Source organism: Camelus dromedarius, chromosome 11 (genome assembly GCF_036321535.1).
Source record: "Camelus dromedarius isolate mCamDro1 chromosome 11, mCamDro1.pat, whole genome shotgun sequence".
Lineage (NCBI taxonomy): Eukaryota > Metazoa > Chordata > Mammalia > Artiodactyla > Camelidae > Camelus > Camelus dromedarius.
In genome coordinates, this window is record NC_087446.1 from 69,424,609 (window position 1) to 69,451,442 (window position 26,834).

At 44.6% G+C, this 26,834-nt stretch overlaps 1 pseudogene; it reads right to left on the reverse strand.

Annotated features, from left to right (window-relative positions):
• LOC135322434 (trafficking protein particle complex subunit 9-like) overlaps positions 1–26,834 on the reverse strand; it is an 82,211-nt pseudogene that overhangs the window by 45,103 nt on the left and 10,274 nt on the right.

Below are 26,834 nucleotides of genomic sequence, written 5' to 3' on the forward strand. Positions count from 1 at the left end.
GCCTTTATCACACTAACAGAGTGAGGTGTGAGTCCGGAGAGACAAGCAGGGTATGTGAAACCGTTCCTTTCCTTCCAGTGCTGGCCACACTTGGGAAGCACCCGGGATGCTCAGCTCCATGGCAGGACAGCCCTGTGCATGATGGGGTAGGTCCTCTCAAGGGAAGGCTCGCTGTGGCCCAGAGTTACCTGGGACAGGGTGAGTCTCTTCTTCTGGGACACAGTATAATGACACGCATTTTCCCACAGCCCTGAAGTTCATGGAGAACGTGGCTTCATCAGTAAAAATGAAGACATATATCGCCTGCTTACTCTTTTCTGTCATCTCTCAGTTGGCTGCTGGAGACAACATGTGTATAAGTATTGGATCCCATTAAGCCCCAACATATTTGAAGTAACAAAAAATTCTGTGGCTTAACGTTGGTTCAGGGCGACTGTGTAACAGTTCTGACTTTGCTGATGCTAAATTATGAGTATAGGAACTATCGAACCTCCTCAAATATCTTTCATCATAAAACCAGCTTTCCTTATTTTCCTATTTCTTTGTAATTACCAAAGACTATCAAATGATGGCTTCTCACAAAACAGTAGCTAAAGTTTATGAGCCCTCTTGACATACCCACTGTGGTAAACACTTTACATAATTTCTAATTCTCACAATTCTACAAAGCAGATATGAGCATCCCCATCTCACAGACGAGGGAAATCTCAGAACGAACTGACTTAGGCTCACGTGGCTCAGTGGCAGCGTGTGCACGCAAACCCAAGTCAAAAAACTACACCCCTTCCTATATGTACCAAATCTCCTACCACTAATTAACACACAGCGGCGGGGTCAATACTCAGGGAACCCAGTACACTTTTCAGCTTTAAGGTGCTCCAGAGGCCGCTTCTAGCTGTTTTATAAATTCCCGTCTCACTGGTTTCTAGCACTGGAAGAAAAGTCCGATTTTGCCATTGTTTGCACAGCAAGTCTGAGATGTTCACAGCGAGATGACAGAATAAAACTAAGTTATAAGCAGAACAATTTTTACAGGTAGACAGACATAATGTAGACTGTGCTATTCTGAAGCATTAAGCAAAGAAATCAAAATAAAATAACGTTGTTTAAGCTTTCTTTAACAAATAGGAAAATTAAGAAGGTAAGAAAGGGCAACAGCGCCACCTATGGCTAAAAAGACCTTCCAGGTTGCCGGGAAACATGCAACACAAAATTGCCTGTAGGATCAGAAACGAGAATCAGATAACTAAAAGCTCCTGTAGCACATACTGCACTTTGTTTCAGGGTAAGGGATGTGTATTCAATATTTAATCTGATATTGCTAATACTCCTGAATATAAACAAAAGACATAGGCTTATGGAAACTCTTCTTAGAGGAGGAAAACCAGTCCAGCCTCTTCAGTTTACAGGAGGGGAGACTGAGACCTGGGATATGTCCTCCTGGCAATCGGCAGCAAAGCTCTCCTAGGCCTCATGTCTTGCACTGTAGCAAAAACCAACAGATATTTACTAGGCCTATATTCATAAAAGTAACGTCTGTATTTTTCCAAAAGTAGGTAATCTAAGTATCTTGCAAAATACTTCTCAAAGAGCCAGGAAATCGTAAAAGTTTGTTGAAATACAAAAACATATATTTACATATTAAAACAGCATGAGATTTATTCTATTAAAAAAGTTACATGTCAAATCAATGTTTTGATATTTTAAACCTGTTAAAAGTGCAAGAAAAAAAATCAAAATTTTCTTTAATCACAAAAGAGAGAATATTATTCCCTGAAAATGATAAATGTGGATTTTTTTAAACTTAATGGATCTGGTCAGAATCCACGAATTTAATTGTCTGAGTGGATGTTAAACGGTAACATGAATTCTCAGTTGTAACAATACACATTCTGTGTAAATAATCTTCAAAGGTCGTCTGCTTAAGGCAATTTAACTAATCCCTGTCTCAATAGAATGATACAGATTTCATTAAAACTTCATAGTGCACTAAAAAAATAAATGAATCCTTGTTAATTTAAGCCATATTCATATATATCATATATATACATATTGAATATGCATCAGAAATAAGCCACCCCCTTTAGTATTCAGAGTTGATCCTTCTAAAATACCTGTCATTGTGACAGCACATTTTTATTAAGCACCTTTTGGGTGCTTTGTATACAAGGCGTCTAACTGTCACAGACAAGGAAAACGATATTACTCAAATTTCACAAATGAGGAAATGTACTTAAGCCATAAAAACAACTTACCTATTCATCATCAGGAAAGAAAAGAGTAATGATTTTACTTACAATATTCACTGACAATCTTTTCTTCCATACTAAGACTACATAAAACCTATTCAGTATTTCTAAGTATTTCTGTCAATAAGGGCCACTAGAGAAAAGCAAGTAACATCACTAGCAATGGTTGGACTTTCAAAGCCCACTTCTCTTTTGCACTATAATTATTTTTAATGTTTTGTTTTTAGTGCTCACAGAGCATTAAATTAAAAAAAAATAACTTTTTAAGTCATTACATGAGAATAAAACTTTTGTAAAAATGTACAATATTAATTTATGCCACTCTGTCTCACATTCTCACTGGTGTCTCTCCTTTGAAGTCCTCATCAGGCTGAGATCACTAAAATTGGCCATTTATGGAGTCACAGGAGTTCGGGAATCCACTCAACGGGAGGCTGATTAGAGGAGCAATTAAAAGTGCATTCTGTGCAGCCAGGGTTCCAGCACTGAGCAAGCCACTGCCAGCTGTGTGTAATTTGGGACAAGGTACTCCATCTCTCAATCCCTCAGCTGCAAAAAAGGAGACACTGATACCTACCCTCAAACACCTGCTATGAAGTAAAACATGAGGAAAGCATTTTAGCCTTAGGCAGGTGTCCATTCAGAGCGAGTTTGGTCATTATGATGATGAGGATGGGTGTTAATAAATTAAGCTAGACCAGAAAGTAGAAATCAATATAAAAGAGAAACATTTAAATCAATGAGCATTTTCTTTTGGATGGATTGCAGAATATTCTATTCTTTTTTTAATAAACCAAGATTTGTCCATTAATAATAAATTTACAGGTTCATGGACAAGTCTCCAGAAAAGTATTAGAGGCCTCTAAACTCTGAATACTAAGAAAGTAAAGTTTAAAAAGAATTCTGGGGGAGATTATACCTCATTTGGGAGAGTATGTGCTTAGCATGTATGCGGCCCTCAGTTCAGTCCCCAGTAACTCCATTTAAAAACTCTTTTTTAAGAAATGGAGAATTAAAGCAAACAGATGGAGGAATATGGAATTTTATTAGAGACTCAACTCAGACTTCTGATGGGGAATAAAACATCCATTTCTCAGAGGAAATCTTGAAAATTATGTAAACTGAATCTGAGATGTCTAGTCTTTTAACATTATTAAAGAAATCATATTACCAAGTCTTAAAACTACCTGATAACCCACAGTGGTGATAGTGATCATAACAGCTGCCAACAAGGATCGACCTCCGGCTAGGAATGCTCTGTTCTGACATCTCTGCCCCTGAGGCCTCACCAGGCTGAGAGCACTAACTTAGGACATTCATGAGCATCTCGTGTAAGTCCTCAATTTGTGCTTCTCACTCCCCCCTCACCAGGCCCTCTGAGGGAAGCACTGTTATCATCTTCCCCACCTGCAGTTAAGGCCACTAAGGCACAGAGACTAAACCCGATCCAGGTCACACTGGCATTAAAGGAAGTGTGTATTTCTGCTGTTTTACTTTTTACAAAGGAATCTGAGATATCAATTCAAGGGAGACTGTTAAATAATAAAGTCTGTCTGGTCTCCACCTCAAAGAGCACATAATATAGATTCCTGATGTAGGATGAGGCTGCCGCCACAAACTGACTCAGCTTGAAATTAATATCCAAGATGAAGCAGCGAATACACGTAAATATTCACGATTGTCAACTCTACTCACGGGTCTGGGCCCTTCACTGCCTGAACGGCGGTGAAATACCCACCCCTGTCAGGGAGGGAAGAGCGGCTCTTCCAGGTCGCACCCAGGCTTCACGGGCTGTTTCCCCACTCAGACTGTCGTCAACGATTAAAAAGCTCTGAAGATTTTTACACCATGCAAAACTGAAAGACATTTCTGCAGATGGAGCACTTTCTCAGGCTTAAACAATTTTTGCCTACACTCAGCAAGGGGGAGAAAAAAACATGACTCTGCAAAGTCTCTGAGCCTCACCACTCACAGGAGTAGAACTGCCTCAGCATAAGATGACAGTTCACATTGCAGGGTGAGAACAAAATAAAGCCGCCCCAACCACAGGCACTCCCAGAGACAGCGCTCAGCAGTCTTCTGCACAATCACGGTTGTGCAGCCCTCACCACCATCTATTTCCAGAACACTCCATCATCCCAGATGAAACCCCCTGTCACTATCAGTCATTCCCTAATTCCCCTCCACCCAGCCCCTTGCAACCATCACCTGCTCTCTGCCTCTGCATTTGCCTATTCTGCTCATTTCAGATCAATGAAGTCAACAATATGTGGCCGTTTATGTCTGGTTCCTTTCACTTAACGTGCTATTATCAAGGCTTTTCCATGTTGAAGTGGTATCAGCATCTCTCTCTTTTTTTTTTTTTGAAAACGTTAGTTTATTAAAAGGTGGTAAGTACTATCAAAAAGAGTAGAGTGGAGCATAAGGGGTGGTGATTCAAAGGGAAAAGGGTGGGTTGAGCAGTCAGGGTGGACTTCCCAGAACAGGTGGCCTTTTTCATCTTCCCCGTTATTTTTTTTCCTTTTTATTCACCCTTATGTATAAATAATGTTCCACTACACGGAGATACTACATTCAGTTCATCCATTCAGCAGCTATGTATGGACGACATCCAGAAGAATGAGTGTAAGAGGTGACTAGCAGGGATGGCATTTAAGCAAAGGGCAAGATGTGCTTTAAAAAAAAAAGCCAACAAACAGAGGCACAAGGAAATTCAGTCCGTTTCTGAGCAAAGTGCATGCTTGCTTCGGCAGGACTACCGTGCAGGGCTGGGGAGGATATTGGCAGGAATCACGGGGAGGGAGTCACCTAAGAAGACTCCCCACCGAAATCAGCTCAGCCCATTCTCCTCCCTCATGTTTCTAGGCTTCTCTTATTTCATGTAATAGCACTTTAACTACACATCTGATCATGTGCATCAGACCAACTTACCTTGAATCCACAGAAAATCATTCACTGACCGGAGCAGATCCAGGACAAAACTGTGATGGACCAGGGAGTACTGCAGCATCCCAGCCTGCAGGCACAAACCGCACGTGTGCCTTGGTGATGTCCAGAAAGTAAAATGCACGGAAATATCTCACTGCTGGTGCACAACATCTGCCCCCAAATTGCCCCAAAATCATGCTGGTAAAGCACTACTCAACCCTCTCACTACAAAAAAAAAAAAAAAAAAAAGCTAAGAAGGCAAATTTAGGCTCTGCCATTGAAAACCAGCAACCATCAATGCCAGTATCTGAGCTGGAATGCTCCTGACTTCAAAAACCACTGCGGACTTATTTTTCAAACGGGAAAGCATATATGTATTCCACGTAGATGATAATACAGTAGGATTTTTATTTTCGAAACTTCCAGTTGAAAATTAGCACAAGAAAGATTATGTTTCAGCTTTTAAAAAACTCAATTATCTTCCACTTTCTTAATTTTGAACCTATTATTATTTTATAAATGGAGCAATGCTTCATATTATAAACCAAGTGTTTGGCTTCTGCAAACAAAACCTTTATGACCTCACTATTTCAGAGCAAACTTTAATGATGTTTTGAGAGGTCGGGCCTGGGGCGCTCACTAACAGCCCTTTAAATACTGACAAGGATGTGCTATTAAGTAATGCAAAGGCACTAAGTCCACATTAACTAGGAAACCAAAGAAACTACACCAAAGCCTTACTTTATCATTTTTAAATATTCCTATTGTTTGAATATTAAAGTTCTTAAAAGATATGATTTTTTTGAGAAAGACAACAGCTGTATTAAATTTCCTCTCACCAAGAAAGCAATCTTTATCAAGAGTAAAAACCCCTATGGAAATTCAAAAGACAGGACGTTTCTAGCTAAGTGAACATGCAGATCTGAACACAAACATAAATCCTAACAGATCTCACTCGAACCAGCTCAACAAAGTCTTGGGCTACCCTGGAACTTAGCTCTTCTCTTCCAAATGTTGGCTGAGCTAAGATCATCACACAAGGCAGGGAAGAAGAGAAGAGGAAAGTCCACCTGGCGGCCTCCATCTGTTTTCTTCAAGCCAAAAGGCGCCGCAAGGGCGGCCCAGCTAACAAGCCCTCCCTATAAGGAAATCCGGCATCCACACTGCCCCTGCCGTCCCCAAGCAGCCCCGATGCCCCTCTCCCACTTGTGGCCTCCCAGCCTGTGAATGGTTTTCTAATGTCACTCCCCAGTTGGTGGCACCCTCCCCCTCTTCCCCGCTACACACAAACACACACACACACACACACAAACACGCGGAGCCAAGGCAGCCTTCCCAAAGCATAAATTTGATTACATCACCCCACTTCAAACCCTTCAGAGGCTCCCTGGTAGAGTTCTAGCCCCACCCTCGACCCTGCTCGCCCATCCTCACCTCAGTACCCAGGTCCCCAGTGACCTCAGTGGCCCCCTGACCTGCTCCTACTTCCCACTTGCCTCCCGGCTCATTTTGACTGTTTCTCAAGGAAGCCTTCCCTCCCTCCAACCTCCGCAATTTGTTCCTCTGTTCCTAGAACATTCTAGGCTAAGTCAACTTCTGACACTGCTAAGCTCCCAAGGAGCATTTTGCTTAATAATGTGGGTCCAAACTCTCTCCCCTAGACACTCAGAAGTGTGTGTGTTATGAATAAATGAATGATGGGGTGGGTCTCAAAGGGACAGCCAGACCTGCTCTCGCCCGTCCCGACCTTTCTTACTGTAGAATATCAGAAACAAAACCAGAAGTACCTTTCCTGAGGGTCACTTCCTGCTGACACCCTTCACTGCCTCCTGTATCAGTTCTAGTAAAACCCAAGCTCTTCGAAAGCCCTCCACCCCAGGCCCTCTCCAGTGTCCTCCCCAGCAGGGGCACCCACAACCCTGGACCACACATGGCACTCTCCCCGATTCCCCACCGCACAAGCCTCCAGGCCTCTACCCGGGCTGCTCTGCCACATGAGCCACAGTCTTCATGCTTTCTACTGGCTGACCCTTACTCTGTCTTCACAACTGAATGTAGAGCCCATTTCTTCCAGGAAGTCCTCTCTGATAATATCCTTTAGGTCTTGGCAGGTCTCCCTCTGTAGCAGCACTGCATGGTGACCAACTGGGTGTTTGCTTGCTCCTTTGGGACCACGACCTATTGGGGGCCACGTGGGAAGGAGTGAGAGATTACAAGAGGGGTGGGAGAAGCAAAAAGCAAAAATCACAGCTGAAGTCCCAAATTCAAGGATTCTTTCTCAGAAAAAGAATAAAATATTTCACACGAGTGCAATTTGGCTACTATTTTTGTGGCTTGTGGAAAGCAAGGGCTTGGTGTTCTAGTCCAAAACCCGGGTTACATGCAAAGAAATGTATATATTCATATCCAAAGGAAACCAGAGCTGCTCAACAACAGTTTGCAGTCAGAATTGAAAGGAATTTTGATAAAGGCAATGTCTCTCCATCTCTCTTCTTTCTTTTCTGGCATCATATAATTTTAGAAGTATTTGCGTGACTAAGAGATGGCTACAGCCCGTGATTCTGCACTGGAGAGTTTGGGCTGAGGAAGCCCAGATTACATTCACTGTGTAAATGCAATCACACCAACAAACTGACAAGTTCCCTTGTGGAGGAGCTGATGTTCCAAAGCAGGCAAACTTATGCAGTAAGAAAACTCTAAATAAAAAGTAAGAAATTCAATGTTCTGTACTCAATTTCATTAGCTATATGGGCCATTACCTGACAGTATATCTTGTCTATTGAAACCCAAAAATAAATTGTGAACGTTGGTTTTCTTCATCTGACTGTTTTATGCTAAATTTCGATATCAAACCCACAATCCATACGGACAGCTCAGGCCTATGCTGCAGCACAGCTACATCCCGTAGAAGAAAGTCTATCAAGGGAGAACTGGAGAGTTTCCCTTCAGAAGCTGCTAAGTCTGGTTTTGCACCTATACATCATTTGCAACCACTTCATCGTCAAAGGAGTAAGACCTTACCTCTGTGGGGGGTAAAGCACTGCGGTGCTTCAGAACAATCAAAGAACACTGAGCTTTGTGAATCAGTCCTGAGGCACTTAAATCGTACTTTTTCTGAAAGGCCCCAAAACTGACCCACTTCACCATTTCAAGTACACCAGGGAGGTACCGGAATTAGTAGAGAAAACACGCCCTTGAAGTCTGACAAGACCCTGCTTGAATCCTGTTACAGTATTTACTACCCTCTAAACGGACCAATAACTTAACCCCTCTGAGAATGCTTGCCAATCCGCAAAAGGGGGCTGCCACCGCCCACCTGGGAAGCATGGATGTGAATGAAACACGCAAGTAGGGCGGCCGACTGGTACCTGACACGGGGCCTGGCTAGTTTCCCTCCGCTGCCCTTGTCCCCCTTTAAACTTGTGCTGTTTCCCCGGTACCAAACGCCCGGAATAGACTGCCCGAATATTCTGTGTATCCCTGGATACATGCCTTACCGTTAGGAGGCCAGAAAAACAACTGCCTTCTCCCCAGTCACTATCAATATTCTTAAGATTCTGGATTTTTTTAACCTCTATTTTGCAGGGAGACTATTCCAGAATTTTTCAAGCACCATTCTCCAGGTTGGCTCCCCTCCCAGCGCCCATCCCTTCTCACCTCAGATCCTCTGTCTGCCTTCTGTTCATTGGAAAGCGAGTCAGGAAGAGCGGGGACTCCCTAGGCCTCCTTCCCTCCCTGATATGTTAGTGTGACTACCTTCAACACACACCCCACTCCAACTCCAGCTTCTGAGGAGTCTACCCTCCCGGACCCTGCAGACTCTGCAACTTCCCAAGACACACACGTGGCCACAACCCTCCCTTCAGATTTCTTCCTGGCTGGCCCTGCCCACCCCCTGGCCCCTTAAGGATAAATGACATTGCCCTGAAAATCCTAAACGCCGCTGACTGACACACCAAAGCTGCATGGTCTGGGCTTTCCTCCAACCCAGGCTCAGACCTGCCCCCCCTCAGCCTCAGTCTGCAGCTCTCAAGATGATCTAATTCACATGCGCGGATGTGAACACCAGCTAAGAATGATGACTCCCAACGTGTATCTCTAGTCCGGCTCCTTCAACTCAGCCCTAGGCTCATAGACCCGAATGCCTCTATGAAGTCCTAACTTGGATGAAAAATGGCATCTTAAAAATGCCTCATGTCCACCATTTACTCTGGAATTCAATTTCTGGCAGGTACCTCCCATGTTCCCCATTTTAGTAACAGACCCAGAACTCACCAATGTGTTTGAGGTCACATTCAATTTCCCCTGTTCCCTCCCTCCAGCCCTGGCCTGGAATATTAGTCCTGTCATTTCCGTTGCTAAGCCCATCGCAAGTCTGGTTCTGCAGGGACCACGGCCGGATCCCCACAGGCTCACAGCAAGGTGCACTGAGTCACAGTCCTCCGAAGGGTGCTCCCTGGAGTGGGAGGCATCTCCTGCCACCGGTCACCACAGAAGGCACTGGATTCTCACAAAGGAGACTCTGGAGAAGGGACTCAAGGTTCTCCCGTGATCTGAGCTTTGAAGGTCCCGAGGTCTGGCGGAGCTCCTATTAGCAGACACACTTGCCACTGAGCAGATGAGGATGGAGGAGCCCAAGCAAGGCTGTCCTCACTCCGACCCCTGGGCCCTCGGGAGCCACGGGAAAGGCCTGTGTCCAGGGCACAGCCCAACAATCACAGATCCCAGCCTGCATTTGCCAACCCGGACAGCCTAGACTCCTTCTACTTGCGAGACTTACTTCTGTTCTGTTCCCCCCCGAGAATGTGATGGACTCTTTCAGAATATCTGGCCTGTCTCAAGCGAGACAAAGTCAGTGAAGGATGAAGTGTTCACATTTGGACTAGAGCATGAAAGGAGAAACAAGACCTCATGATCAGCATGATGGTGGTGGCCAAACTCTTCCCCTGGGTGAGATGAACAAGGGTGGGGGTGAGAATCCAAGGTCTTAGATTGCCCAAAGCATCTTCCTTCATGGCTGACTGGGGGTTCGAGACTCACTACCTCAAACTAACGACACGGCTGTCAGTGGGGGACATCAGCAGCAACAAACACCGAGTCAGCTCTTTAATGCCAACATGGGTTAAAAGTAAAGGCCGGTGCAGGGAGGCCTGCACGGCTGCTGAGGCAAACCACAGACCCGGCTCTGAATGCCCACTGGCTGGAGCAGAGAGGAAGCTACGGTCCCTTTAACAGTCCCTGTGTCCACCAGATCCATGTAAGCCAGCTACTTAGGAGAAGTACATGTTGTCCTGATACTCAGAAAGACCAGCCTCGTAAAGTGAACAAAAGAGTGGCATGGATTTTAGACCCACTTCTGCCCCTTTATGAAGGAAAAATAAAGTAAATGGCACGGGGAAGTTGAATGCAAAAAAAAAAAAAATTAAATAACCAAATGATGACTGATTCCTCCAACAGTGTCCCCTGCAGCTGCTCACCCCCAAGCCTGCCACTTTCTCACCAGTGACCGCCGGTCAGGAAGCGCCGTTACGCACGTCACACAGAGACAGCCTGGAACCGCGTGCTGAGCACGTTTGTGTAAAAGCAGGAATCGAGCAAGATGCTGCAGACTTTGACTTGACAAGTTTAAATACTCCATGAAAAGAATCCCTTAACAGCCGCCTAAATCAATTCGCATGTCACTTCTTCAAAACAATTAAACTAATTGAATAAGGGTGCATTTGTCACCAAATATAAGGAGGACCAAACAGGTCCCTCAAAGCAAAGATTTTAACAGATAACAAACACCAGTGGGTGATGTGCTAACAAAGCAAATATTCCAGAAAATTAGAAAATAACAAGATGACTAGGATAATGCATGGGTCAAGGCACCTGAAAAGTTTCTGCTTTTTAAAGCAATGGAGACAGCACGGAGGGCGATCTAGCTATTTCCAATGCAGGATATGCACAGCCACCTTTTCAGACGCAACAGCGCGGTACAAGGGAAAAAGGAATAAAGAAAAAGGAAAGGAGGAACAAGCGAAAATTAGAAACACAGAAGAACAAAAATGACTTTGACAGCATGTACAAGAATTTACGTGAGTGTGTGAGGCCAGGGACGCAGGGACGGTGAGACCCAACCTCACCTCCTGCTCCAGGGAAGGCAGGGGCCTGAGGGGAGCGACGCTGCTTGGGGACCCCAACGTGGTCAGCGCCCCTAACCAAAACTCCACATACATGCGTCTAGGCAGCTTTTAAGCCACAAAATGTGGTCGCATTACAGGCTGGACAGTTTTACTCACTCCCAACGAGAGTAGCAGGAGAGAATTAGTCTCTGCTCCTGCACCAAAGCATTGTTTTAAAAATTAAAGACTGTGGAATAGTAAAAGCAACAATGGAGTAAAAGTGACTGGAGGAGAACGTGCTTGACCCGAGCTCACTGGCCGCGTTATCTCACTGACGTTCAGATGCTGGCTGAGCCCTTATGGTACCAAAACAGACAGACGCACCAGGAGGGAGGTTTAATGCACTGCTATATTTTGATGCCGGGAGCCATGCCTGGTACACGAGGTTCTGGGTAAACAATGGTGACTGTGTCAACCACTATGGGCTAAGCACATATCCAGCTACTCCTCCAAATCCCAAGGACACACTTCAAAAGGCAAAAACAAGCAGGAATTCTCTGGTGGGTCCGCAGACCCAGAGCCAAGCAGTTGCTGAGCAAAAATGTCACCAGTGCCTCCTGTGACAAAAGAGGAGGCACTGGCCTGGGGGCTGGGGCAGGGCTCCAGGCTTCCACTGCTCACCCACCAGTCTGTCCAGGGGGAGAAGGTGGTCCCTGCTTACATTGCACCAATGCACCTACCTTGACTGACGCCTGGGGGATAAGCAGGAGGTGACATGTGAGGTGAACGGAGCCAGCCTCGGTGTAGCCCGGTGCTGGCAGCTGTGCCCACAGCAATGCCCAGACACCTAAACCTGCCACCTCATCCCCAAGGAGCAGAAGGGTGTGCGGACGTGTAGATCACAGGGCCCTGTGAGGACAAATAAAGATCATGGCCACTACATGTCTCACACCTTACTAAAGTCATAGAGGTATGTCCGGGAGGAACAGAAAATTCATCCAGAGCCCACCAGGCACCACACGCAGGTGGGACTCGGGCCCCCTGTGCCTCTCACTCACAGGGCTGGTCTGGACTTTCTTTTTATCAATTCTCTGGCATCTTCTCCTCCAACTTACCAACAACCAGAAAGTAGGATTTGATCTTATGTAAGTTCAAGAATCACATAGCACTGCCTCCAGAGCGGGCCTGTGCCAGGTCCTCCGACCGTCACCTGTGGTACCGCCATAAGCGCCCTCCAGACTCAAGGCCCGAGGCCGTAGGCCGTGGGGGCACATCTTCCCTCAATCTCCCCAGCAAAGGGGGACCACCTCTTGGCAAATGCATCTCACCTCTTCTGCCCGAGGGAAAGCATGATAGATACACGGGGAAACAGAGCATAAGGTGGGGAGGTAGTAAGCCCAGGAGAGCTCGTCTGCACTTCCAAGGCAAAAGTGGGGCCGTTGACTTAATCACAGGGACAAAGTGAGGATGAATCTTTCCCTGCTTTGTCTCTTACTCCGTGATACGCCTTTCCCTGCATAAGGAGTTCATCCGGAATTCCCTGGAGGTGTTTCTGATGTCCTAAATTGGCATGCTGGCTGTCGGGGAGGAAGAGAGGGCCTGAACCCAGCAGTTGCTGGGCCTGGGAGGCAGGAGACACCGGCTCCAGACACAGCTAAACCAGCATCTCGTTCTGCCTCTCGGGATTCAGCATCTCATTTATAAGCAAAGGGATGAGACTGTCCCAGGACAGGCTGCCTAACAAAATTGAATTGAGAGCCATGTAAAGAAAGCTTCCCAGTTGCCACATTATAACGGTAAACAAAGAAACAATCAAACAAACAAAAAAACAGATACTAGAAACTAATTTAAAAACAGATCTTACTTAATCTGCTGTATGTAAAATACTATCATTTTGATATGTAATCTATATATGAAAGTAACAAGATAGTTTACATACTTTTTACTAGACAAGTCTCAGCGTCTGATGTGCATTTGACCTACAGCACATCTCAGCTCAGACCAGCCTCTTCCCCAGTGCTCATAGCATCAGTGGCTGTGGCTACTCTATTGGACAGCAACTCCAGGGGTCCCACCAGGGGTCTTGGCTGAAAAGCGGGAGGAAGTCTCCACACTGACCCTAAAAGAATCTCTCTGAAAAAAAGGCAGATTCAATTTCAAATGTCTGTAAACCGTCGGGCTGCACCTCCCTCCGCCCTTGGCTACAAGACAGCCCTCTTCCTTGCTGATCCCTTCCTGGATGTAGGGAAGGAACCCGGAACACAGCCAGGGTGGCCGGGCCTACAGGTAGACTTACCTGCTGTCTGTGTCCAGTCCCATGAAGTTCTCCTTCTCAAACAAGGAGCAGAGGACGGGGATCCTTTCCCCAGGCTTGTCAGGGTCCCATCCAGCCACTTGGACTTGAGCAAGATTAACAGTGACTCAGTGAAGTCCTCGATCCTCTTCTCCACCACCCGGCAGTCCTCGTAGTTTGAAGGCCATGTTGGTGCGTGGCTGCTCGGCTACATATCCATGCAGCACAAAGACAAAGAGCTGAGAGTCATTAAGCGTGGTGCCATACAGCTCCTCTGTACATGGAGCTTCTCGAAGGCCTTGGCAGAGAGGCAGTCGGTCATGGTGACAAGGCCCACGACCGTGCGGTGTGTCTGGAAGTCACTCCACGCATTCTCGAATGCATAGTGGTGCCTGTAGTGGATACAGAGTGCCCACTGGGAGCCGCACGGGGTGATCTGGCTCACCAAGGAGATTCGTTTATAGATGCAAAAGAAATTGTCCTCTGAAATGATCCCCATGGGTTGGACGACCACGGGGAGAGTCTCGTATTCCTCAGCACACTGCACGTAGTCAGGGATGCTCATGTTGCAGGCCCTGCCGAGAGGGGAGAGGAGATCAAGGTAAATATTGTGCTGTGAGCTGCGGGCGCCTCTGGGATGCGGTGACCTGGTGTGTACCAGCCAGAAGGCAAGGGAAGCACAAGCAAAGCCGGGGGTACAGTTTCTCCTCAGAGTCTGTACACGGCTACCGTAGCTCGGATCACATTACCCAGCTTTTGGTCTAGGCTTCCTGCCCCTGCATAGAAGGGTCATTTCCTGTTTTCTGTTTCCAAGCACCTAGCAAGACCCTGATGCAAAGTCAGTGCTCAACACTGCGGAATAAAGAAATGAATAAAGGAAATGCTTTCCCCACCCCCCTTCAGCAGATTATGAAGAAAAGAACCGCAGTAGGATCAAAAGATCTGGATTTCAACACCAATTTATTTGAACTCCTAAACTGCAGAATAATGGATAAGAAAACTTGCCTTGGGGAAGAGGGTACAGCTCAGTGGTAGAGCACATACATATCATGTACGAGGTCCTGGGTTCAATCCCCAGTACCTCATTTTAAAAAATGAAACAAATGAATAAACCTAATTACCCTTCTCAAAAAATATTTTTTAATTCAAAACTCAAAAAACACCTTGCAATTGACACAACATTGTAAACTTGACTATACTTCAATTTAAAAAAAAAATCCTTGCCTTACAAGAATATATCTGGATTATGGAAGTTTGCAAATGTAAAATGCCTAGGGTACCACCTGCATAAAGAGGGGGGACTGTACAAATTTACTATCCCTCCTTTATGAGCTATATTTCCTTTGGTGGGTGTTATAAACTCTCAGAGCTAATTTTCTCAGATTAAAAAAACAAAACAATACTTGATTCTCAGTACTGCTGAAGAATCAGTTAAGCCTGTGAAAGCATCTGACAGACAGAGGTTACTCAATAAATGTTTGTTGAATGAATGAATAAACAAGCAAAGTGAATGCTGCTCCCTGCCACAGAACATCATAATGGTACTTCCTGGAAATCCCAAGCCCACGTTACACCCGACTACACACTAAACATGTGGGTGACCTGGGCAGGCCTGTGTGTTTCTCTAAGCCCCAGTTTAATCATAGATAGAAATGAGGGCAATAACAAAAACCTCAAAGGGTTAGTGAGTCAGTAATGAATTGTACCCCAACTATGCAAGATGGAACCATTAAGGAAAATTGGGAAAAGGGTCCATAGGCCCTCCGTATATTATCTCCTACAAGTACAGGGGAACCTACATTACATCTCAAAATAAAAAGTCTAATATTTTAAAGAGGCTATTGAGGTTAAATGAGCTCATTGTCTCAAATAAGGAACACAAAGTACAAGTACAACAATGCCTAGCCCATGAGATACACTCAGTTAACATTCCCACAGAACCCACTGGTCCCTCCAACTTCAGAGCATGAGGAAGGGTCCTCGTGGCCAAAGGCCACTGCACCTGAAGCTAACAAAGTTAATGGTCCCCACTTCCAAGAGCCCCTGTCACCACCCTTGTTCTAATTTTCTATTTGTAATATTTTTTTATTTAATAGAAACCCCCAATTGCATAGCCTTCAGGTCACCAAAACCTGACCACAGAGATCATGATGGCAGCCCTCCTTGGTGAAACAATAAAATGAAAAGCCATTTCCACAAGACCTCTGTGTAAATCTACTAGGGAACTTCATCTTGGACTGAGGAAGAGGACTGGGGAGGAGGGGGCAATCTGTGGGCACAGAGAACTATGGGCCACCTGTCCCACGATGGACTTTAGACTCAACCCTCACCCTCCAGGTAATTCAAAATACACACCGACAGATTGCTATGGACAAGATTTTTTTTAAAGAAATCCCTGAATCCCTAGCAGGTCTTGTTTCTACCGAGACACAGATGGCTTATGTGTATAATGTTTCACAAAAGCCTTAAAATATTATCACCCCAACTTGACACATTAAGAAACTGAGGTAGAGAAGTTTATCATATTGTACAAGATTAGAGAGAGGCCACGTCAGACACCGTATTTAAACCCAAGCCCCTGTTCCAGGGCTCACACTAGAAATTGTGACATGCTGCCCCTTTCCTGCCCTCTCCCTGCAATAAATTTCTGAAGAGTCTTTTCTGTGCCATCTGGAATCACAATAACTTCAATTTTCCACAAAGAGCTATGTCACTCCCTAGAGGACATATCAAAATCTAAAGGGTTGGGATGGGAGGAGAGATTTGCATTTTCTGTTTCTCAAAGGAAACATGGCTTTAAAAGAAACTGAAAAGCACTTATCTAGTCTAAGCCCTCACTGTGCAGAGAAAGAAACGGAAGTTCAGAAGAGATGAGGAAAGGGCCTTATTAACAAATATTGCTTCAGCGCAGCATCATGCCACCCTGGGCACTGCTGGGGGAGGATCTGGGAGGCCCAGGAGGATGAGTGTTAGAAAAAGGAAAGAGAAGAAGCATACAAGGCCCTGTCTCTACACCACCATACCATGAAATTCCACCAAATTACCCAGTATGGGGGCAGCCAGTATTAAGGTGGGCTAAACAGGTTATAGAAACCTGGAAGTCTCAACCATAGTGCAAATTCCAACATTTACTCTGCTTTTTTCCCCAGTTCAAGCATCAACTAAGTGGGCACTCTGTTCCAGGGACTACACGAGGCCTGGAGTTCTCCCAAGTACAAATCTCTTTTACGTGTGCAAACCACATAAAGGCCCACCAGAAAAAAAGTGCCCACAGATAAGATGGAATTCCTGAAGCTGAAAGCAGTCAACCAGCGTATGTTACTAGGAAAAATGGTGCTGCTACAAAAGGACTCATGGACTTAGAAAGCAAACTGTGGTTAGTAGGCAGGAAAAGGGGGATTAACAGATACACGTTAATAAATATAAAATAAATGACAAGGACCTACTATATAGCACAGGGAACTATATTCAATTTCTTGTAATGAGTTGTGCTAAAAACAATCTAAAACATATTTATATACATATGCATATGTTTATAACTGAATCTCTGCCGTACACCTGAAACTAACATTGTAAATAGACTACACTTCATTAAAAATAATTTTAAAAAATAAGTACAAATAAAATCAACGCCATTAAGATAAAATAAAAGAACACTCTTATCCCCTTAGCTGTAGGTGGTGGAGAATTCTGGTTACAAGCACCAAGTCCACTGGATCACTCCAGCACTGACTGTCACTCTTTCTGACCATCAGACAGTCACTTGGCTTCACTGAGGTTACTTTTCTCTTCTGTGAAAAGCTACAGTGACATCTAATGATGTATAGAATCTCATCATTCACAAGCCCAACAATTAGTGAGGACATCCCATGGGCTAGGCTCTGGAGAGATGAAAAGATAGGGTCCCAGATATATTCAAGGGTAGAAGAAGTTTATGCCATAAAGACAATTATTCTTCCTGTTTCGATAGACAGATTCAATGCAATTCTGATTAGAATTCCTACCAGACTTTTCATGGAATATAACAAGTTAATTTATGGTCAGGAACAGCCAAGAAACTTCTTTAGAACCACCACTGGGGAGGGGTGGATAGGTCATTCATTTCCACTGTTCTTTCTGAAGTGATGAAAACGTTCTGGAATAATAATGGTTGCACCACTGTGAATATGCTAAAAGCTGCTGAATTGTACCATTTAAATGGGTGGAATTCATGGTGTGTGAACAATATCACAATAAAGCTGTTATATGAAAAAATATTCCTTGACAATTATTTTTCCCTCTATACAACTAGTCTACCCCACAATTTAAGAAAAACAAAAAACCAAAACAAACTAAACTGTGCCAGGAGCTTTTTAGGACTGCAATGTCCCTGGGTCTCCAACGCCTCTGGTGGTGCTGTTCCTGTTAACACACACTAGCTGGGCTGGGCTAGTTAGGGACTGTAACTATGTTTTTAAAATCGACGGTCACACGTTTCACCCTGGGAGAGGGAAGGAAGGAGCATGTCACAGCCTCATGCCTTCAGCTCATTTTTAACTGAACCAAGCCCTGCTTTCAACACTGTAATCCCTGGCACTATAAAAACACCTGACATCAACAAGCACCTCCATCATAACACCTGAAAGTGTTCAAGGTACTTACCTGGGGCAGAAACACTGAGGGGGGAGACGGAAACTCCCTCAGCACTGGCGCTCACTTTTCCAGACTCCATCTGGAGAAACTGGGCTTTACAGCTTGAGGCTCTAAGCCCGGGAAGCAGCGCGCATGCAGCTGAGCTCGTCCTCAGGGAGCTGGAAAGGGAGAGGAGGGCAGCCCCGGGGTCGCAGGGCAGGGAAAGCGGGGGTGGGGACGCGGGCTGCAGCCCCGCTCTGAGGCCAGACCCAGCCCCAGCCGCCCGCCCCCGATCGGGTCCGCAGAACCCGCCCACCCGGGACACAGCCCTCCCAGGGGCAGGGACGAGCCTACGGCCAAGGAGAGGAAGCCCGGGAGGAGAGGACTCGTGGGCGGGAGAGGGGAAGGGGTCACCAGCCGCGGACTGAGGGGAGCCCGGCTGGGGCGAGAGGCGGCAGGTGCACACCTGGCCCTGGACAGCTGTGGCCAGGGCGCCGGGGTAGGTGGTGCGGGCAGAGGGGTCTGGCCCGAGAAATTCAGCTAAACACAGGCTGACTCGCGCCCTCGTGGCCTTTGACGCGAGGACCGCCCTCCCGCAGACGCCTGACCCCTTTCCCGGGAACCCCCCACCTTGCATTTCCACAGCCAGAAGCCCCGGCCCCGGGCAGGAGCTAAAGGCCTACCGGTCGACAGAGCTGAGAAGACTTTGGGGCCGATTCCCAGCTCGGAGCTGGGGCTTCCAACCCCCGGTCCAGCTGGCACCGACTGCGCATGCGCAGGAGGGCCAGAGATCCTCTCTTGGTTCTGTGATAGAGGCTGGGGCATCGAGGGAGGGAGAAGATGGGAGGAGGAGGAGAGGAGGGGAAAAGTGGAGGGAGACAGATGGACAGGAGGAGCAGAGAGTAGGTAGGGATCTGGAGAGGGGAGGGTCGTAGCAGAGATGTAGAGAAAAATCTTTCCTTCTGGGGCACCCCGAAGGAGGCGGCAGACCTGACTCTGTATCATTCTGTAACCCTTCAAGGACCGCAGCTCAAGTTTTACCTCCCTGGTCCAGCCCTCCAGGCGATGCCTCTGCTGAACCCCTACGGGGTTCACACCCGTTGTCCCCACGTGGAGCTGGGTTTCCTGTTGCTCTGGGAAACAAGCACCAGCAGGTGTTGTCTCTCAGAACTACCTTGGGATGTGTACATATTCCCCTTTTACAGGCTGGGAAAAAGGCAGGCACGATCTCTGCCTTAGCTCCACTGTCCCAGGTGTTGGCCTTGCGGGGAGCGGGAGGTACAAGATCAGAGCCCCAGTCAGAGCAGGCTGCTTGAATGTTGGTGCATAGTCCCATCCCTCCTGGGTAAAACACACCTAACCCAAGTGGAACCATCAAGGGCTCACAGTAGTTTCCTGGGTGTGGGAGAGCTGTCCTCAGTTCCAGTGCCCAGCTTGCTAGGTAGATAGGAGTCTTACCGAGTCCAAATTCATTCTCCTCAGTGAAGAACAGGCCAATAAGTAGGGAGACCCGCTGATGGGGCATGGAAAAGCAAGTTTCTGTAGAGCTAGATGGCAAAATAATGTCCTGGAAAACCATCTCCCCAAGTCAGAATTCAGGCTCTTTCCTACGTGCTTGGTTGTTGCAATCTTCCTGGTGTAGGAATTCCTTGTTGTTAGAATCCTTTGTTCTTGCAGCTATCTGCCTGGGTCAAATCTCTGTAAACCTCCAACAAAACAAACGTTATTTTCTATTCTGTAATTTGTTATCTTTTTATGAATGAAAAAGTGTTAAATATCCTTAAAGGTCAGAGCCTTCAGATTAGGCTCTTCTGTATATTTCAGGCTCTAGGCAGCATTGTTTTACAAGCAAGATGAAGCCTAGGAGACAGAGCAAAGGGTTAAAGTCAAAGGAACAGATCTAATATGGAGTCAGTTTTGTTTTTTCTATTACCGGGGCAGAAGCCACTTGAGGATTTAAATCCCTTTAAGTTAAAAATAACTAAAACTTTAAAGGAATTTACATACATAGGTGGGAATGTGCATAGCATATCTGGAAAAGCACACAAAGGATAGTAAACAGTGGCATCACCAGGGACGGCTGGAAGAACAGCGGATGAGGGAAAACTTCTTTCACTTGTGTATTTTTGTGCTGTTTGAATTCTTTTTAACCATATGCATGTATTTCTTTTTCAGTTTAAAAAAAGTGTAATGGAGCAAAACAGTAACAAGCTCAGCAAATACAGCAGCCATGGAATCACTGAGCCATCAATTTGATTTCAGCCAGGAAGCATTTATTGACTCTGTCCTATGTGCCCAGTGCTGTTTTAAAGCTTCTTTTATTATTATTAATTTTATTATTATTAATAATATTATTATTGATTTTATTAATAATATTAGATTTTATTTATTATTCTTATTCTTATTCTTATTCTTATTCTTCTTATTTTTATTATTTTATAAAATAGCAACATGCTATCCCTCACCCCTGCCCATGGCTGGTGGAAAACCAAATGAGTTTTTATTGAGTTGTTTTCCAAGGAGTAGAGATGAGTTATAAACCGAACACTTCTTCAGGGCAAAACAGGTGGAGTGGTTTTACAGCACGCCAGACAGCTATGAAGAGTTTTCAATACAGGCACCCAGACGCTGAGAGAGAAATCCTCCAGGACCCTACAAAAAGCTGCCCAAACTTCCTTCTCCATGGCACTACTGAAATAGGAAAGAACAAATCTGACTCCATAGTAGATCTGTTCCTTTGACTTTAAGAAAGCCAAGTTAATACGCTCCGGTATTTTCATGGGTTATGATGTCACAGAGGAGATGGACAGGTTAACAAGGGACGACTCTGCAGTGATCACGGAGCCGGGGAGCGGGATGGGCAGCAAGATGTTTGACGCAGCCACAGCTGGGACCGCGCTTCTAGGCAGGAACCCAAAGTCACCTCGAAAAGTTGTCAAACACGTGTGTCTACATCCTCATCACCTGACATATATTAACGAGAAATGGAAACCCATAAAATGCCAATAACCTTGGTGGATATACCGTCCAAATTGCAAAGTCACAGTTTGACAACTGGCCATCCCGGTTCCCTGGGATTCATTCTTGGAGAACCTTAAAAACCACTCCTCTGTCCTCAAGAAGTGCTTTCTAGTTGTCCGATCTTTGGCTCAGGGATACAGCACGTTCAAGTGAACTTCAATGTCTTCACAGATTTGACTGTCTTTCTCCAGTTTCACGTGTCCATTCTAAAGAGGCCTGAGCTAAGTCCATCCTCCGTAAGATCTATTCCCTCCAGTGACTACTCATTGAGCCTGCAATTAAAAGTCAACTGAACAAGGCTGTCTGTCCTCAGCTAAAAAGTTCACCCACCCTTCACTGCTTTCTTAATCTCCTCTCCTGGCTAATTGCAACAGACTAACACCTCCCTCTACCAAGCTCCCCGACTATGTCAGTTTGTCTCCCCAAAGAGAAAGTAAGGTCCATAAAATAGGAGACAACTCCATAGTTGTTGCCGACGAAATGAATCACAGAGCTGCTGTGGTGCAAAATGTCTCCCGAGATTCGGGTTCCTTTATTTTTTATACCATCTACACAAAGGAGTAACTCTTGCCAAGCACAGAGAGTAAACATTTTTTACGTTGACGCATGTGCACTACATCTAAGTCTTCCTTATCTTAATTACAATGAGACTCTCCTGTTCCCAGGCCTGTTCCTTTTGAGGAACTAATAAACATTCTTGTCTGCAAGCAATGTTTCCCCTGGGAATGGGCAGAGTCCCTTGGCAGGAATTTCTGTTTGCAGATAAGTCCGGTCACTTCTGTGAAATGTCCCGCGTGCAGGCACATCCACAGCTTCTATGATAAGTTTCCTTCACATAGTTACCTCTGAATTCCTAGCATATAGTAATGTCAATAAATAGAAATATGATTGTGGCTTCTTTCCTTTAAAACAATTCTGGTTCTTTAAATGACCCTTGGAAGAGAGGGGTTTGCGGTCAAGTATCTTGATCCGCAATACTCTGGAGGCCTTTTTCGGAATGGCTGTTCACTGATCCATTCAAAACACAACTTCTCATTCCAGGAATAGCTGTGCTTTTCTGCCAGGAGTTTGTGGTCACTCTCATGCCAGAACAGCTTTAAACTATATCCTTACTTTGGATTTGTTATTTTTCCCCTCTTCCAAAAATATTGACATTCCTTACTTTCTTGCCTTGAGGATTTTTTTTCCTAGTTCAACCTTTAGTAAACCAGGCTTCTCGGGATGGGCTTGCCCTTACATATGATCAGCCATCCAACTCCCAGTGTGAGAGGAATCGGGCTCACCTCCTGCCCTCCTGTCAGGGCAACTAAAACTCAGTTCAGGAGCCAACAGGCACCCCAGGGCTTCTAAGGCTCGCTTATCTCCCAGAATCCCTGCTTTCTGGTTTGTCTTGGCTTCTGAGGATTTCCCCTCACTTTCTTGACAATTAGCTGTGCAGCTTGAAAGATGAGGAAGGAAGGTTTTATTTCTTAATCAGAATTTCAAGGAACTTGTGTAATGAAGGTTTTCACGAGATTCTAGAACACTCCATTGCCGAGACAGAAAACACACTAAATATTTTCTAAATTTAGATATCATGTGCATTTTTCTTTGTTTTTGTTTTCTTAACTGCTAACAGACATTTTTTAATTAAAAAAAATAACGCCCCAAATAGGATATAACATTGAAGGGGCATACAAAATTAAAGGACAAAGACAGAAAAATGATAAATACTGTACAAAGTTAATATAATACATACACTATGGATCAGATCAGCAATTCTCAATAACAGCTAATTGAAATATGATCATGAGGTAAAACGTCTCTCCTGTCAGGAGATGGCCAACAGAAAATAGAATTAATACAACAAACTAAAATTCTAAGTCTGGCGAGGTACAGAATGCTACCAGCTAAATGTGTCTTATTCTGGAAAAGAGGGAGGCTCACCAGCTCTTTACTGTGGAGCCTGAACCCAAGTGAGGGCGGTAAAGTGAGCTCTGTAAGTACCCAATTAACAAAGTGAGTGATGAATAAAGAGACGTGAGCTTTGTTGACAGAGATGATACTACTATTCACTTGTCATGTAAAGTATGTCTTCACGTTCAGTGATCAAACCTCAGCATCCTCAGGGATTGAGATTATAGGAAAATGCAAGGCCGGGCCCAGACCTCCTCTTTGAGCTCGTGACATTGCACTTAGATGTCTCAAGGGCACCTCAAACTCCACCTGCAAAGAGCGGACTTCATGGTTCTCCTCCAATAGCAGTCCTGCCCAGGGCCCCTGGTCGGGGGATAAGGTCTCCCTCCCTATCCCAGCTCAGGCCCATCACTCACAGATGTGACTGGACCCCTTCTTCAGGGCCCAGATTTCCTCAGTCATGGAGTACCACCAACCACACCTGTCCTACCAGGTACTCAATGGCACTCACTCAGCACTGACTCTGTGCTGGGGACCACGCTGCACACTGCACACACGTAATCTCACTGGATCTCCACAGCAGTCTTGGGAAGTCGGTACATCACTGCTTTAGTTGATTAGATAAATTGTTTCTCTTCCTTGAGTGCGTCATCCAAAGTGCCACAGCTACTGAGCCACAAACCTGGGACTGAAAACCACTTGAAAAGTGAACACTGCTACACCTCGCAGCCACCCTACTCTGACTCATCACATCACCTCCTGCCGAGACTTCTAAATGTTTCTAAGCATTCTACAAGACAAAAGTGATCTACGAGAGCACCCCTCTCCCCTACTAAAAATCTGTCAATGACGGTCCACTGCCCTTAGGAGAAAGCCCCACCGGCCTGAGCACAGCCCAACGGCCCGGCATCCGCGTCCCCTGCGTGGCCTCACCGCCTCATCCACCACACAGCCCTACACGTGCCGTGTCCAGGACAGGGATGCTGACTCCGTACAACCCGGGGCTCGTCTCAGTCGAACAATGAACACCCTCTTCAGTGGTCACCCTCTTCATTGCTGACTCTCAGAAAAATATTTTCTCAGGATGAATCAATATCTTTTTCCTTACAACTTCCCGTCATTGATAATGAGCTCCCCCCAAAAGAGAGAAGACATAATTCTCAGTCTCCTTATCTGTAAAGTGTGAATAACAAGGAAATATGTTAGGTTTTAAGAGAAATAATATTCATGTGAGGCTGACGGACAATTCCCAACATACAGTAAGCACTCAATATGTGCTTACTTAATATTAATAAGAATATATTGCATTCCAGCAACCTTAAATCAATGTTTTATGGCTTTCTCCAACAGACTGACAAACTGTTGGACGAACCCCTTTGAGCAGATCAGCACAAGTGTACTAGGAGAGGTAAGTGCTGACTTCAGTTACAGCTGCAGCCAACCAGCACTACGGGGAGGGGGCAGTTTGCTCAAACTCTTACATGTTGCTTGAGCATTTAGTTGTCGTTATTGAATAAAGACAGGTGTTCTTTAGTCAAAGCTCCTGAAACATAAATCTTCAAAGACTGATGCAAATTAGATTTAAAGAACAACACTCTCAATCGAAATTATTTGAAAAATATAGTCTTAGCTCCTCTGCACATCAAAAGGCCATGTTCTTAATGTATCTGACTAAATACACCAAAAGGTTTGTTTAAAAGAAATTAAGATGAAGCCATCCTGAATAAGCTCTCAGTATCAACTGCACAAAGCCTCAACCAAGGGTCTCATTTCTCACTTCCAGATAGGTGTTCAGGTAGATTAACGTGAGTCTTGGTTTCTTATAACATGGGGGTCAGAAGAGTTGTGGATAGATTTATGTAGCAAATATAAACCTAGAGTATTTGCTGTGTGGGAATCCTAGAAATAAACAAATTGATATATAGTCCCACCCTTAAGAAGCTCAGCCTTTCCATTTACAACAGCATTAAAAATTAAATGAGAGATACATTTAACAAAAATTTACAAGATTTGTACATTGAATATTTTCAAGTATCACCAAAATAAAATTTACAAGATCTACATATATGGAAGACATCTCATGTTCATGGAATGGTAGACAATATTGTTAAAAATGTTAAGACTCCTCAAAGTGATCTACAAATTCTGTGGAATCCCTATCAAAATTCCAGCTGACTTCTTTGCAAAAATTGAAAAAATTGATCCCAAAATTCATATGGAAGTGCAAGGGGCCCAGGACAGCCAAAACAATCTTGAAAAAGTAGAGCAAAGATGGAGGACTCACTTTAAAGGGTACTAAAAAGCTATAGTACTCAAGTCAGTATTGTACTGTCATAAGTTTGGATTAATAAATCTATGAGACACTATAAAAACCCAGGGGGAAAAAACTTACATTTACATTCAGTTTTCCACAAGGGTGCCAACAACACTTCATTGAAAGTAGAGTCTATTCTACAAATGGTGAAGTGACACCTGGGTATCTGCAGGGAAAAGAAGGTATCTGCAGGGAAAAGAATGAATCTGGAATCTGGACCCCCATATTTTATATAACAAATAAATTTAATTCAAAATGGATCACAGACAGAAACATAAAAACTAAATGTATAAACTATTTGAAGACACAGTATAAATCTTTGTGGACCTAGGATAGGCTTTGGTTTCCTAGATACAATACCAAGTGCACAAGTGATAGAAGAAAAAAGCAGATAAACTGGACTTAATCTAAATTAAAACATTTTCTTACAAAGGACATCATCAAGAAAGTGAAATGACATTGGAGGGGGTATCTCAAGTGATAGAGTGCGTGCTTAGCAAAAAAAATAAAATAAATCAATACATCTAATTACCTCCCCTATAAAGAATTTTTTTTTTAATATTTAAAAGTCTAAAGTGAAAGGACAATCTGCAGAATAGGAGAAAAAATTTGCAAAGCATGTATCTAATAAGAGAGTTGTATCCAGGATATATAACAAATGCTTACAACTGAACAATACAAGAAAATAGACCCAATTTTTAAATTTGCCAAGGATTTAAATAGATATACAAATGGCCAATAAGCATATGAAAAGATGCTCATCATCACTAGCCAAATCAAAATGAAAATGAGATCGCTTTTTACACCCACTAGGATGGTTATAATCAAAACATGGACAATAATAAGTGTCGTTCAGGAGGCAGAGAAACCTCATATGCAGCCAGTGGAAAGGGACAATGGTGTAGCTTCTTTGGAGAATTATGGTGTTTCCTCAAAAGGTTAGCGTTATATTGTTCAGCAATTCCACTCCTACATATAGATTTATCCCTCAGTATCCTCGGGGGGTTGGATCAGGAACCCCCCACCCTGGATAACATAATCCAAGGATGTTCGAGTCCCTTTACAGCCATCTGGATCCATGAAGTGGAAACTACAGATATGGCGGACCAACTGTACAGCCAACAGAATGAAAACATATTCTCATAAAATCTTGCACATCAATATTCATGGCAGTATCATTCAGAGTAGCCAAAGTTACAAACAATATCCATCCATAAATGAACGGATAAACAAAATTACCAAGAATAGGCCCACAAACTTTTGGTCATTGAATCTTTGACAAAGGATGTTAGAACATACAATGGAGTAAAGACAGCCTCTTCAGCAAATGGTGTAGGGAAAACTGGACAGCTGCATGTAAATCAATGAAGTTAGACTACTCCCTCACTGCATACACAAAAATAAATTCAAAATGGCTT